This window comes from Bombina bombina, chromosome 2 (genome assembly GCF_027579735.1).
Source record: "Bombina bombina isolate aBomBom1 chromosome 2, aBomBom1.pri, whole genome shotgun sequence".
In the NCBI taxonomy this organism is placed as follows: Eukaryota; Metazoa; Chordata; class Amphibia; order Anura; family Bombinatoridae; genus Bombina; species Bombina bombina.
This window is the reverse complement of record NC_069500.1, coordinates 1,248,535,660-1,248,550,729: the sequence shown is the minus strand read 5'-3', so window position 1 is coordinate 1,248,550,729 and position 15,070 is coordinate 1,248,535,660. Positions and strand designations below refer to the sequence as shown.

At 44.1% G+C, this 15,070-nt stretch overlaps 1 protein-coding gene across 2 annotated transcripts in view; it reads right to left on the bottom strand.

Annotated features, from left to right (window-relative positions):
* Positions 1-15,070, bottom strand: part of RFC1 (replication factor C subunit 1) — a 430,548-nt gene that overhangs the window by 200,045 nt on the left and 215,433 nt on the right. The window lies entirely within an intron of this gene.

Sequence of the window (15,070 nt, the reverse complement as noted above, 5' to 3'; positions counted from 1 at the left end):
AGCAATAATTTCCTTCAAGCCAGCCCCGAATAAGGTCTGCCCCTTGAAAGGAATGATGAGTAAATTAGACTTTGAAGTCACGTGAGCTGACCAGGATTTAAGCCATAGCGCCCTACGCGCCTGGATGGCGAATCCGGAATTCTTAGCCATTAGTTTAGTCAAATGAACAATGGCATCAGAAACAAATGAGTTAGCTAGCTTAAGCGTTCTAAGCTTGTCAATAATTTCATTCAATGGAGCTGTCTGGATGGCCTCTTCCAGGGCCTCAAACCAGAATGCCGCCGCAGCAGTGACAGGCGCAATGCATGCAAGGGGCTGTAAAATAAAACCTTGTTGAATAAACATTTTCTTAAGGTAACCCTCCAATTTTTTTATCCATTGGATCTGAAAAAGCACAACTGTCCTCAACCGGGATAGTGGTACGCTTTGCTAAAGTAGAAACTGCTCCCTCCACCTTAGGGACCGTCTGCCATAAGTCCTGTGTAGTGGCGTCTATTGGAAACATTTTTCTAAATATAGGAGGTGGGGAAAAGGGCACACCGGGTCTATCCCACTCCTTGCTAATAATTTCTGTAAGCCTTTTAGGTATAGGAAAAACGTCAGTACACACCGGCACCGCATAGTATCTATCCAGCCTACACAATTTCTCTGGAATTGCAACTGTGTTACAGTCATTCAGAGCAGCTAATACCTCCCCAAGCAATACATGGAGGTTCTCAAGCTTAAATTTAAAATTAGAAATCTTTGAATCAGGTTTCCCAGAGTCAGAGATGTCACCCACAGACTGAAGCTCTCCGTCCTCATGTTCTGCATACTGTGACGCAGTATCAGACATGGCTCTAACAGCATTTGCGCACTCTGTATCTCTCCTAACCCCAGAGCTATCGCGCTTGCCTCTTAATTCAGGCAATCTAGATAATACCTCTGACAAGGTATTATTCATGATTGCAGCCATGTCCTGCAAGGTAATCGCTATGGGCGTCCCTGATGTAATTGGCGCCATATTAGCGTGCGTCCCCTGAGCGGGAGGCGAAGGGTCTGACACGTGGGGAGAGTTAGTCGGCATAACTTCCCCCTCGACAGAACCCTCTGGTGATAATTCTTTTATAGATAAAGACTGATCTTTACTGTTTAAGGTGAAATCAATACATTTAGTACACATTCTCCTATGGGGCTCCACCATGGCTTTCAAACATTATTAACAAGTAGGTTCCTCTGTGTCAGACATGTTTAAACAGACTAGCAATGAGACTAGCAAGCTTGGAAAACACTTTAAAACACGTTTACAAGCAATATAAAAAACGTTACTGCGCCTTTAAGAAACACAAATTTTCCCAAATTTTGAAATAACAGTGAAAAAATGCAGTTACACTAACGAAATTTTTACAGTGTATGTAATAAGTTAGCAGAGCATTGCACCAACTTGCAAATGGATGATTAACCCCTTAATACCAAAAACGGAATAACAAATGACAAAAACGTTTTTTAAACAGTCACAACAACTGCCACAGCTCTACTGTGGCTTTTTACCTCCCTTAATACGACTTTTGAAGCCTTTTGAGCCCTCCAGAGAAGTCCTGGATCATGCAGGAAGAAGCTGGATGTCTGTGTCTCTAATTTTTGCTGTGCAAAAAAAGCCAAAATAGGACCCTCCCACTCATATTACAACAGTGGGAAGCCTCAGGGAACTGTTTCTAGGCAAAATTCAAGCCAGCCATGTGGAAAAAACTAGGCCCCAATAAGTTTTATCACCAAACATATGTAAAAAACGATTAAACATGCCAGCAAACGTTTTAAAATACACTTTTATAAGAGTATGTATCTCTATTAATAAGCCTGATACCAGTCGCTATCACTGCATTTAAGGCTTTACTTACATTTCTTCGGTATCGGCAGCATTTTCTAGCAAATTCCATCCCTAGAAAAATATTTTAACTGCACATACCTTATTTCAGGAAAACCTGCACGCTATTCCCCCTCTGAAGTTACCTCACTCCTCAGAATATGTGAGAACAGCAAAGGATCTTAGTTACTCCTGCTAAGATCATAGAAAATGCAGGCAGATTCTTCTTCTAAATACTGCCTGAGATAAACAGTACACTCCGGTACCATTTAAAAATAACAAACTTTTGATTGAAGAAATAAACTAAGTATAAAACACCACAGTCCTCTAACGACCTCCATCTTAGTTGAGAGTTGCAAGAGAATGACTGGATATGGCAGTGAGGGGAGGAGCTATATAGCAGCTCTGCTGTGGGTGATCCTCTTGCAACTTCCTGTTGGGAAGGAGAATATCCCACAAGTAATGGATGATCCGTGGACTGGATACACTTAACAAGAGAAAACAGAATTTATGTTTACCTGATAAATTACTTTCTCCAACGGTGTGTCCGGTCCACGGCGTCATCCTTACTTGTGGGATATTCTCTTCCCCAACAGGAAATGGCAAAGAGCCCAGCAAAGCTGGTCACATGATCCCTCCTAGGCTCCGCCTACCCCAGTCATTCGACCGACGTTAAGGAGGAATATTTGCATAGGAGAAACCATATGGTACCGTGGTGACTGTAGTTAAAGAAAATAAATTATCAGACCTGATTAAAAAAACCAGGGCGGGCCGTGGACCGGACACACCGTTGGAGAAAGTAATTTATCAGGTAAACATAAATTCTGTTTTCTCCAACATAGGTGTGTCCGGTCCACGGCGTCATCCTTACTTGTGGGAACCAATACCAAAGCTTTAGGACACGGATGAAGGGAGGGAGCAAATCAGGTCACCTAAATGGAAGGCACCACGGCTTGCAAAACCTTTCTCCCAAAAATAGCCTCAGAAGAAGCAAAAGTATCAAACTTGTAAAATTTGGTAAAAGTGTGCAGTGAAGACCAAGTCGCTGCCCTACATATCTGATCAACAGAAGCCTCGTTCTTGAAGGCCAATGTGGAAGCCACAGCCCTAGTGGAATGAGCTGTGATTCTTTCGGGAGGCTGCCGTCCGGCAGTCTCGTAAGCCAATCTGATGATGCTTTTAATCCAAAAAGAGAGAGAGGTAGAAGTTGCTTTTTGACCTCTCCTTTTACCAGAATAAACAACAAACAAGGAAGATGTTTGTCTAAAATCCTTTGTAGCATCTAAATAGAATTTTAGAGCGCGAACAACATCCAAATTGTGCAACAAACGTTCCTTCTTTGAAACTGGTTTCGGACACAGAGAAGGTACGATAATCTCCTGGTTAATGTTTTTGTTAGAAACAACTTTTGGAAGAAAACCAGGTTTAGTACGTAAAACCACCTTATCTGCATGGAACACCAGATAAGGAGGAGAACACTGCAGAGCAGATAATTCTGAAACTCTTCTAGCAGAAGAAATTGCAACTAAAAACAAAACTTTCCAAGATAACAACTTAATATCAACGGAATGCAAGGGTTCAAACGGAACCCCCTGAAGAACTGAAAGAACTAAATTGAGACTCCAAGGAGGAGTCAAAGGTTTGTAAACAGGCTTAATTCTAACCAGAGCCTGAACAAAGGCTTGAACATCTGGCACAGCGGCCAGCTTTTTGTGAAGTAACACAGACAAGGCAGAAATCTGTCCCTTCAGGGAACTTGCAGATAATCCTTTTTCCAATCCTTCTTGAAGGAAGGATAGAATCCTAGGAATCTTAACCTTGTCCCAAGGGAATCCTTTAGATTCACACCAACAGATATATTTTTTCCAAATTTTGTGGTAAATCTTTCTAGTTACAGGCTTTCTGGCCTGAACAAGAGTATCGATAACAGAATCTGAGAATCCTCGCTTCGATAAGATCAAGCGTTCAATCTCCAAGCAGTCAGCTGGAGAGAAACCAGATTCGGATGTTCGAACGGACCCTGAACAAGAAGGTCTCGTCTCAAAGGTAGCTTCCAAGGAGGAGCCGATGACATATTCACCAGATCTGCGTACCAAGTCCTGCGTGGCCACGCAGGAGATATCAAGATCACCGACGCCCTCTCCTGATTGATCCTGGCTACCAGCCTGGGGATGAGAGGAAACGGCGGGAACACATAAGCTAGTTTGAAGGTCCAAGGTGCTACTAGTGCATCCACTAGAGCCGCCTTGGGATCCCTGGATCTGGACCCGTAGCAAGGAACTTTGAAGTTCTGACGAGAGGCCATCAGATCCATGTCTGGAATGCCCCACAGCTGAGTGACTTGGGCAAAGATTTCCGGATGGAGTTCCCACTCCCCCGGATGCAATGTCTGACGACTCAGAAAATCCGCTTCCCAATTTTCCACTCCTGGGATGTGGATAGCAGACAGGTGGCAGGAGTGAGACTCCGCCCATAGAATGATTTTGGTCACTTCTTCCATCGCCAGGGAACTCCTTGTTCCCCCCTGATGGTTGATGTACGCAACAGTTGTCATGTTGTCTGATTGAAACCGTATGAACTTGGCCCTCGCTAGCTGAGGCCAAGCCTTGAGAGCATTGAATATCGCTCTCAGTTCCAGAATATTTATCGGTAGAAGAGATTCTTCCCGAGACCAAAGACCCTGAGCTTTCAGGGATCCCCAGACCGCGCCCCAGCCCATCAGACTGGCGTCGGTCGTGACAATGACCCACTCTGGTCTGCGGAATGTCATCCCTCGTGACAGGTTGTCCAGGGACAGCCACCAACGGAGTGAGTCTCTGGTCCTCTGATTTACTTGTATCTTCGGAGACAAGTCTGTATAGTCCCCATTCCACTGACTGAGCATGCACAGTTGTAATGGTCTTAGATGAATGCGTGCAAAAGGAACTATGTCCATTGCCGCTACCATCAACCCGATCACTTCCATGCACTGAGCTATGGAAGGAAGAGGAACGGAATGGAGTATCCGACAAGAGTCTAGAAGTTTTGTTTTTCTGGCCTCTGTCAGAAAAATCCTCATTTCTAAGGAGTCTATTATTGTTCCCAAGAAGGGAACCCTTGTTGACGGAGATAGAGAACTCTTTTCCACGTTCACTTTCCATCCGTGAGATCTGAGAAAGGCCAGGACAATGTCCGTGTGAGCCTTTGCTTGATGAAGGGACGACGCTTGAATCAGAATGTCGTCCAAGTAAGGTACTACAGCAATGCCCCTTGGTCTTAGCACAGCTAGAAGGGACCCTAGTACCTTTGTGAAAATCCTTGGAGCAGTGGCTAATCCGAAAGGAAGCGCCACGAACTGGTAATGTTTGTCCAGGAATGCGAACCTCAGGAACCGATGATGTTCCTTGTGGATAGGAATATGTAGATACGCATCCTTTAAATCCACCGTGGTCATGAATTGACCTTCCTGGATGGAAGGAAGAATAGTTCGAATGGTTTCCATCTTGAACGATGGAACCTTGAGAAACTTGTTTAAGATCTTGAGATCTAAGATTGGTCTGAACGTTCCCTCTTTTTTGGGAACTATAAACAGATTGGAGTAGAACCCCATCCCTTGTTCTCTTAATGGAACGGGATGAATCACTCCCATTTTTAACAGGTCTTCTACACAATGTAAGAATGCCTGTCTTTTTATGTGGTCTGAAGACAACGGAGACCTGTGGAACCTCCCCCTTGGGGGAAGTCCCTTGAATTCCAGAAGATAACCTTGGGAGACTATTTCTAGCGCCCAAGGATCCAGAACATCTCTTGCCCAAGCCTGAGCGAAGAGAGAGAGTCTGCCCCCCACCAGATCCGGTCCCGGATCGGGGGCCAACATTTCATGCTGTCTTGGTAGCAGTGGCAGGTTTCTTGGCCTGCTTTCCCTTGTTCCAGCCTTGCATTGGTCTCCAAGCTGGCTTGGCTTGAGAAGTATTACCCTCTTGCTTAGAGGACGTAGCACTTTGGGCTGGTCCGTTTCTACGAAAGGGACGAAAAACAGAATTTATGTTTACCTGATAAATTACTTTCTCCAACGGTGTGTCCGGTCCACGGCGTCATCCTTACTTGTGGGATATTCTCTTCCCCAACAGGAAATGGCAAAGAGCCCAGCAAAGCTGGTCACATGATCCCTCCTAGGCTCCGCCTACCCCAGTCATTCGACCGACGTTAAGGAGGAATATTTGCATAGGAGAAACCATATGTTACCGTGGTGACTGTAGTTAAAGAAAATAAATTATCAGACCTGATTAAAAAAACCAGGGCGGGCCGTGGACCGGACACACCGTTGGAGAAAGTAATTTATCAGGTAAACATAAATTCTGTTTTCTCCAACATAGGTGTGTCCGGTCCACGGCGTCATCCTTACTTGTGGGAACCAATACCAAAGCTTTAGGACACGGATGAAGGGAGGGAGCAAATCAGGTCACCTAAATGGAAGGCACCACGGCTTGCAAAACCTTTCTCCCAAAAATAGCCTCAGAAGAAGCAAAAGTATCAAATTTGTAAAATTTAGAAAAAGTGTGCAGTGAAGACCAAGTCGCTGCCTTACATATCTGATCAACAGAAGCCTCGTTCTTGAAGGCCCATGTGGAAGCCACAGCCCTAGTGGAGTGAGCTGTGATTCTTTCAGGAGGCTGCCGTCCGGCAGTCTCATAAGCCAATCGGATAATGCTTTTAATCCAGAAGGAGAGAGAGGTAGAAGTTGCTTTTTGACCTCTCCGTTTACCAGAATAAACAACAAACAAAGACAAAGTTTGTCTGAAATCCTTAGTAGCTGCTAAGTAAAATTTGAGAGCACGAACTACATCCAAGTTGTGCAACAAACGTTCCTTCTTTGAAACTGGATTAGGACACAAAGAAGGCACAACTATCTCCTGGTTAATGTTTTTGTTAGAAACAACTTTTGGAAGAAAACCAGGTTTAGTACGCAAAACCACCTTATCTGCATGGAACACCAGATAAGGAGAAGAACACTGCAGAGCAGATAATTCTGAAACTCTTCTAGCAGAAGAAATTGCAACCAAAAACAAAACTTTCCAAGATAATAACTTAATATCAACGGAATGTAAGGGTTCAAACGGAACCCCCTGAAGAACTGAAAGAACTAGGTTGAGACTCCAAGGAGGAGTCCAAATTTTGTAAACAGGCTTGATTCTAACCAGAGCCTGAACAAAGGCTAGAACATCTGGCACAGCTGCCAGCTTTTTGTGAAGTAACACAGACAAGGCAGAAATCTGTCCCATCAAGGAACTTGCAGATAATCCTTTTTCCAATCCTTCTCGAAGGAAGGATAGACTCTTAGGAATCTTAACCTTGTCCCAAGGGAATCCTGCAGATTCACACCAACAGATATACCAAATTATGTGGTAATTTTTCTGGTTACAGGCTTTCAGGCCTGAACAAGAGTATTAATAACAGAATCTGAGAACCCTCGCTTTGATAAGATCAAGCGTTCAATCTCCAAGCAGTCAGCTGGAGTGGGTCGAACGGACCTAGAACAAGAAGGTCTCGTCTCAAAGGTAGCTTCCATAGTGGAGCCGATGACATATTCACCAGATCTGCATACCAAGTCCTGCGTGGCCACGCAGGAGCTATCAAAATCACCGACGCCCTCTCCTGATTGATCCTGGCTACCAGCCTGGGGATGAGAGGAAACGGCGGGAACACATAAGCTAGTTTGAAGGTCCAAGGTGCTACTAGTGCATCCACTAGAGCCGCCTTGGGATCCCTGGATCTGTACCCGTAGTAAGGAACTCTGAAGTTCTGACGAGAGGCCATCAGATCCATGTCTGGAATGCCCCACGGTTGAGTGACTTGGGCAAAGATTTCCGGATGGAGTTCCCACTCCCCCGGATGCAATGTCTGACGACTCAGAAAATCCGCTTCCCAATTTTCCACTCCTGGGATGTGGATAGCAGACAGGTGGCAGGAGTGAGACTCCGCCCATAGAATGATTTTGGTCACTTCTTCCATCGCTAGGGAACTCCTTGTTCCCCCCTGATGGTTGATGTATGAACTTGGCCCTCGCTAGCTGAGGCCAAGCTTTGAGAGCATTGAATATCGCTCTCAGTTCCAGAATATTTATCGGTAGAAGAGATTCTACCCGAGACCAAAGACCCTGAGCTTTCAGGGATCCCCAGACCGCGCCCCAGCCCATCAGACTGGCGTCGGTCGTGACAATGACCCACTCTGGTCTGCGGAAGGTCATCCCTTGTGACAGGTTGTCCAGGGACAGCCACCAACGGAATGAGTCTCTGGTCCTCTGATTTTCTTGTATCTTCGGAGACAAGTCTGAATAGTCCCCATTCCACTGACTGAGCATGAACAGTTGTAATGGTCTTAGATGAATGCGCACAAAAGGAACTATGTCCATTGCCGCTACCATCAAACCTATCACTTCCATGCACTGCGCTATGGAAGGAAGAGGAACGGAATGAAGTATCCGACAAGAGTCTAGAAGTTTTGTTTTTCTGGCTTCTGTCAGAAAAATCCTCATTTCTAAGGAGTCTATTATAGTTCCCAAGAAGGGAACCCTCGTTGACGGAGATAGAGAACTCTTTTCCACGTTCACTTTCCATCCGTGAGATCTGAGAAAGGCCAGGACAATGTCCGTGTGAGCCTTTACTTGAGGAAGGGACGACGCTCGAATCAGAATGTCGTCCAAGTAAGGTACTACAGCAATGCCCCTTGGTCTTAGCACCGCCAGAAGGGACCCTAGTACCTATGAGAAAATCCTAGGAGCAGTGGCTAATCCGAAAGAAAACGCCACGAACTGGAAATGCTTGTCCAGGAATGCAAACCTTAGGAACCGATGATGTTCCTTGTGGATAGGAATATGTAGATACGCATCCTTGAAATCCACCTTGGTCATGAATTGACCTTCCTGGATGGAAGGAAGAAGTGTTCGAATGGTTTCCATCTTGAACGATGGAACCTTGAGAAACTTGTTCAAGATCTTGAGATCTAAGATTGGTCTGAACGTTCCCTCTTTTTTGGGAACTATGAACAGATTGGAGTAGAACCCCATCCCTTGTTCTCCTAATGGAACAGGATGAATCACTCCCATTTTTAGCAGGTCTTCTACCCAATGTAAGAATGCCTGTCTTCTTATGTGGTCTGAAGACAACTGAGACCTGTGGAACCTCCCCCTTGGAGGAAGCCCCTTGAACTCCAGAGAATAACCTTGGGAGACTATTTCTAGCGCCCAAGGATCCAGAACATCTCTTGCCCAAGCCTGAGCGAAGAGAGAGAGTCTGCCCCCCACCAGATCCGGTCCCGGATCGGGGGCCCGCATTTCATGCTGTCTTGGTAGCAGTGGCAGGTTTCCTGGCCTGCTTTCCTTTGTTCCAGCCTTGCATAGGTCTCCAGGCTGGATTGGCTTGAGAAGTATTACCTTCCTGCTTAGAGGACGTAGCCCTTGGGGCTGATCCGTTTCTGCGAAAGGGACGAAACTTAGGTTTATTTTTGGTCTTGAAAAGACCTATCCTGAGGAAGGGCGTGGCCCTTGCCCCCAGTGATATCAGAGATAATCTCTTTCAAGTCAGGGCCAAAGAGTGTTTTCCCCTTGAAAGGAATGTCAAGCAATTTGTTCTTGGAAGACGCATCCGCTGCCCAAGATTTTAACCAAAGCGCTCTGCGCCACAATAGCAAACCCAGAATTTTTTCGCCGCTAACCTAGCCAATTGCAAGGTGGCGTCTAGGGTGAAAGAATTAGCCAATTTAAGAGCACGAATTCTGTCCATAATCTCCTCATAAGAAGAAGAATTACTAATAATCGCCTTTCCTAGCTCATCAAACTAGAAACACGCGGCTGCAGTGACAGGGACAATGCATGCAATTGGTTGTAGAAGGGAACCTTGCTGAACAAACATCTTTAGCAGACCTTCTAATTTTTTATCCATAGGATCTTGGAAAGCACAACTATCTTCTATGGGTATAGTGGCGCGCTTGTGTAGAGTAGAAACCGCCCCCTCGACCTTGGGGACTGTCTGCCATCAGTCCTTTCTGGGGTCGACTATAAGAAAACAATTTTATAAATATGGGGGGAGGTACTAAAGGTATACCGGGCCTGTCCCATTCTTTACTAACAATGTACGCCACCCGCTTGGATATAGGAAAAGCTTCGGGGGGCCCCGAGGCCTCTAAGAACTTTTCCATTTTACATAGTGGTTCTGGAATGACCAGATAATCACAATCATCCAAATTGGATAACACCTCCTTAAGCAGAGCGCGGAGATGTTCCAACTTAAATTTAAAAGTAATCACATCAGGTTCAGCTTGTTGAGAAATGTTTCCTGAATCTGAAATTTCTCCCTCAGACAAAACCTCCCTGGCCCCCTCAGACTGGTGTAGGGGCCCTTCAGAAACCATATCATCAGCGTTCTCATGCTCTACAGAATTTTCTAAAACAGAGCAGTCGCGCTTTCGCTGATAAGTGGGCATATTGGCTAAAATGTTTTTGATAGAATTATCCATTACAGCCGTTAAATGTTGCATAGTAAGGAGTATTGGCGCACTAGATGTACTAGGGGCCTCCTGTATGGGCAAGACTGGTGTAGACGAAGGAGGGGATGATGCAGTACCATGCTTACTCCCCTCACTTGAGGAATCATCTTGGGCATCATTTTTACTAAATTTTTTTATGACATAAAATACATATAGTTAAATGAGAAGGAACCTTGGTTTCCCCACAGTCAGAACACAATCTATCTGGTAGTTCAGACATGTTAAACAGGCATAAACTTGATAACAAAGCACAAAAAACGTTTTAAAATAAAACCGTTACTGTCACTTTAAATTTTAAACTAAACACACTTTATTACTGCAATTGCGAAAAAGTATGAAGGAATTGTTCAAAATTCACCAAAATTTCACCACAGTGTCTTAAAGCCTTAAAAGTATTGCACACCAAATTTGGAAGCTTTAACCCTTAAAATAACGGAACCGGAGCCGTTTTTATATTTAACCCCTTTACAGTCCCTGGAATCTGCTTTGCTGAGACCCAACCAAGCCCAAAGGGGAATACGATACCAAATGATGCCTTCAGAAAGACTTTTCTATGTATCAGAGCTCCACACACATGCAGCTGCATGCCATGCTGTCCTCAAAAACAAGTGCGCCATACCGGCGCGAAAATGAGGCTCTGACTATGATTAGGGAAAGCCCCTAAAGAATAAGGTGTCTAAAACAGTGCCTGCCGATATAATCATATCAAAATACCCAGAATAAATGATTCCTCAAGGCTAAATATGTGTTAATAATGAATCGATTTAGCCCAGAAAAAGTCTACAGTCTTAATAAGCCCTTGTGAAGCCCTTATTTACTATCTTAATAAACATGGCTTACCGGATCCCATAGGGAAAATGACAGCTTCCAGCATTACATCGTCTTGTTAGAATGTGTCATACCTCAAGCAGTAAGAGACTGCACACTGTTCCCCCAACTGAAGTTAATTGCTCTCAACAGTCCTGTGTGGAACAGCCATGGATTTTAGTTACGGTGCTAAAATCATTTTCCTCATACAAACAGAAATCTTCATCTCTTTTCTGTTTCTGAGTAAATAGTACATACCAGCACTATTTTAAAATAACAAACTCTTGATTGAATAATAAAAACTACAGTTAAACACTAAAAAACTCTAAGCCATCTCCGTGGAGATGTTGCCTGTACAACGGCAAAGAGAATGACTGGGGTAGGCGGAGCCTAGGAGGGATCATGTGACCAGCTTTGCTGGGCTCTTTGCCATTTCCTGTTGGGGAAGAGAATATCCCACAAGTAAGGATGACGCCGTGGACCGGACACACCTATGTTGGAGAAATTAGGTTTATTTTTTGCCTTGAAAGGCCGATCCTGAGGAAGGGCGTGGCCCTTACCCCCAGTGATATCCGAGATAATCTCTTTCAAGTCAGGGCCAAACAGCGTTTTCCCCTTGAAAGGAATGTTAAGTAGCTTGTTCTTGGAAGACGCATCAGGCGACCAAGATTTCAACCAAAGCGCTCTGCGCGCCACAATAGCAAACCCAGAATTCTTAGCCGCTAACCTAGCCAATTGCAAAGTGGCGTCTAGGGTGAAAGAATTAGCCAATTTGAGAGCATTGATTCTGTCCTTAATCTCCTCATAAGGAGGAGAATCACTGTCGACCGCCTTTATCAGCTCATCGAACCAGAAACATGCGGCTGTAGCGACAGGGACAATGCATGAAATTGGTTGTAGAAGGTAACCCTGCTGAACAAACATCTTTTTAAGCAAACCTTCTAATTTTTTATCCATAGGATCTTTGAAAGCACAACTATCCTCTATGGGTATAGTGGTGCGTTTGTTTAAAGTGGAAACCGCTCCCTCGACCTTGGGGACTGTCTGCCATAAGTCCTTTCTGGGGTCGACCATAGGAAACAATTTTTTAAATATGGGGGGAGGGACGAAAGGAATACCGGGCCTTTCCCATTCTTTATTAACAATGTCCGCCACCCGCTTGGGTATAGGAAAAGCTTCTGGGAGCCCCGGCACCTCTAGGAACTTGTCCATTTTACATAGTTTCTCTGGGATGACCAACTTGTCACAATCATCCAGAGTGGATAATACCTCCTTAAGCAGAATGCGGAGATGTTCCAACTTAAATTTAAATGCAATCACATCAGGTTCAGCTTGTTGAGAAATGTTCCCTGAATCAGTAATTTCTCCCTCAGACAAAACCTCCCTGGCCCCATCAGACTGAGTTAGGGGCCCTTCAGAAATATTAATATCAGCGTCGTCATGCTCTTCAGTATCTAAAACAGAGCAGTCGCGCTTACGCTGATAAGTGTTCATTTTGGCTAAAATGTTTTTGACAGAATTATCCATTACAGCCGTTAATTGTTGCATAGTAAGGAGTATTGGCGCGCTAGATGTACTAGGGGCCTCCTGAGTGGGCAAGACTCGTGTAGACGAAGGAGGGAATGATGCAGTACCATGCTTACTCCCCTCACTTGAGGAATCATCTTGGGCATCATTGTCATTGTCACATAAATCACATTTATTTAAATGAATAGGAATTCTGGCTTCCCCACATTCAGAACACAGTCTATCTTGTAGTTCAGACATGTTAAACAGGCATAAACTTGATAACAAAGTACAAAAAACGTTTTAAAATAAAACCGTTACTGTCACTTTAAATTTTAAACTGAACACACTTTATTACTGCAATTGCGAAAAAACATGAAGGAATTGTTCAAAATTCACCAAATTTTCACCACAGTGTCTTAAAGCCTTAAAAGTATTGCACACCAAATTTGGAAGCTTTAACCCTTAAAATAACGGAACCGGAGCCGTTTTGAACTTTAACCCCTTTACAGTCCCTGGTATCTGCTTTGCTGAGACCCAACCAAGCCCCAAGGGGAATACGATACCAAATGACGCCTTCAGAAAGTCTTTTCTAAGTATCAGAGCTCCTCTCACATGCGACTGCATGCCATGCCTCTCAAAAACAAGTGCGCAACACCGGCGCGAAAATGAGGCTCTGCCTATGCTTTGGGAAAGCCCCTAAAGAATAAGGTGTCTAAAACAGTGCCTGCCGATATTATTATATCAAAATACCCAGATAAAATGATTCCTCAAGGCTAAATATGTGTTAATAATCAATCGATTTAGCCCAAAAAAAGTCTACAGTCTTAATAAGCCCTTTTTGAAGCCCTTATTTACAATCGTAATAAACAGGGCTTACCGGATCCCAGAGGGAAAATGACAGCTTCCAGCATTACATCGTCTTGTTAGAATGTGTCATACCTCAAGCAGCAAGAGACTGCTCACTGTTCCCCCAACTGAAGTTAATTGCTCTCAACAGTCCTGTGTGGAACAGCCATGGATTTTAGTGACGGTTGCTAAAATCATTTTCCTCATACAAACAGAAATCTTCATCTCTTTTCTGTTTCTGAGTAAATAGTACATACCAGCACTATTTCAAAATAACAAACTCTTGATTGAATAATAAAAACTACAGTTAAACACTAAAAAACTCTAAGCCATCTCCGTGGAGATGTTGCCTGTACAACGGCAAAGAGAATGACTGGGGTAGGCGGAGCCTAGGAGGGATCATGTGACCAGCTTTGCTGGGCTCTTTGCCATTTCCTGTTGGGGAAGAGAATATCCCACAAGTAAGGATGACGCCGTGGACCGGACACACCTATGTTGGAGAAATGTAGAGTTTTATTTTTGTTTGGCATTCATTTCTACTATATAAGTTTTCCTAACTTGAAGATACAATGAGGTTTGCAATATGAACAAAGGGTTAACCTGTTGCAAATTTGTTCTCATTGGGGGTGGAAACCCAGGTGCTTTTCTTGTCTTGATTGTTTTTAGTGATTGGTAAGGCTTGTATATTTAAAGGCTTCCTTGAGCCTGTATTTTATTCCTGATGAAACAGCGTTTTGACACGCTGAGAAACGTGTGTGGGCAGCTAGCACATCCCACCTTAGGGTTCCATTGTTTTATATTTCTTTTTTTAAAAATAAATTTGTTTTTATCATTAATTATATATGTGGAACCTTCTCATTTTAGCCCATTAGTTACCAATCACTCCCACAGGGAGTTATTTGCTCTAGAGATTGCTATTATATTTATAGTTGCAGTCAACTATTAGGGTTCTGTGTTCCTGTGTTTCAGTATTTTGGCCTATCGAGGTGACCAGTAAGCTGGGTTGCTGCCAACTATCCAGCCTGCTCCTAATAGCACTGTCTGAGTGCTCCTCCTAAATGTGAGTACCCTGAGCAGGGTTTATTTTTCTTTAAAACCACATTACACTACTGGTACAAACAGGTGCCCCTTTTGTTTCCTTTGCTTATCCAGATATTGGGCTCGCCTGTTCCCGACTTCCAAGACTACATAGTAAGCTGGGTTGCTGCAAATATCCAGCCTGCTCCCAATAGCACTGTCTGAGTGCTCCTCACAAATGTGAGTACCCTGAATAGGGTTTTATTGGGACACTATCATTCTCTACTGGTACACACATGCGCCTCTCTTGTTTCCTATATCCTTTCAGATTTCTTACTAAAGAGATTGACGTGGACACAGCTAAACCCCAATCCATACTTGCAGGGAAAATACCCATAAAAGGATTAAATGGCTTTAGACACCAACTTCGCACAACTTCCATTGACAGAGGCAAAGAGAATGACTAGGGGTTATGGGTAAGGGAAAGTTATATGCAACAGCTTTGCTGGGATGCTCTTTGCCTCC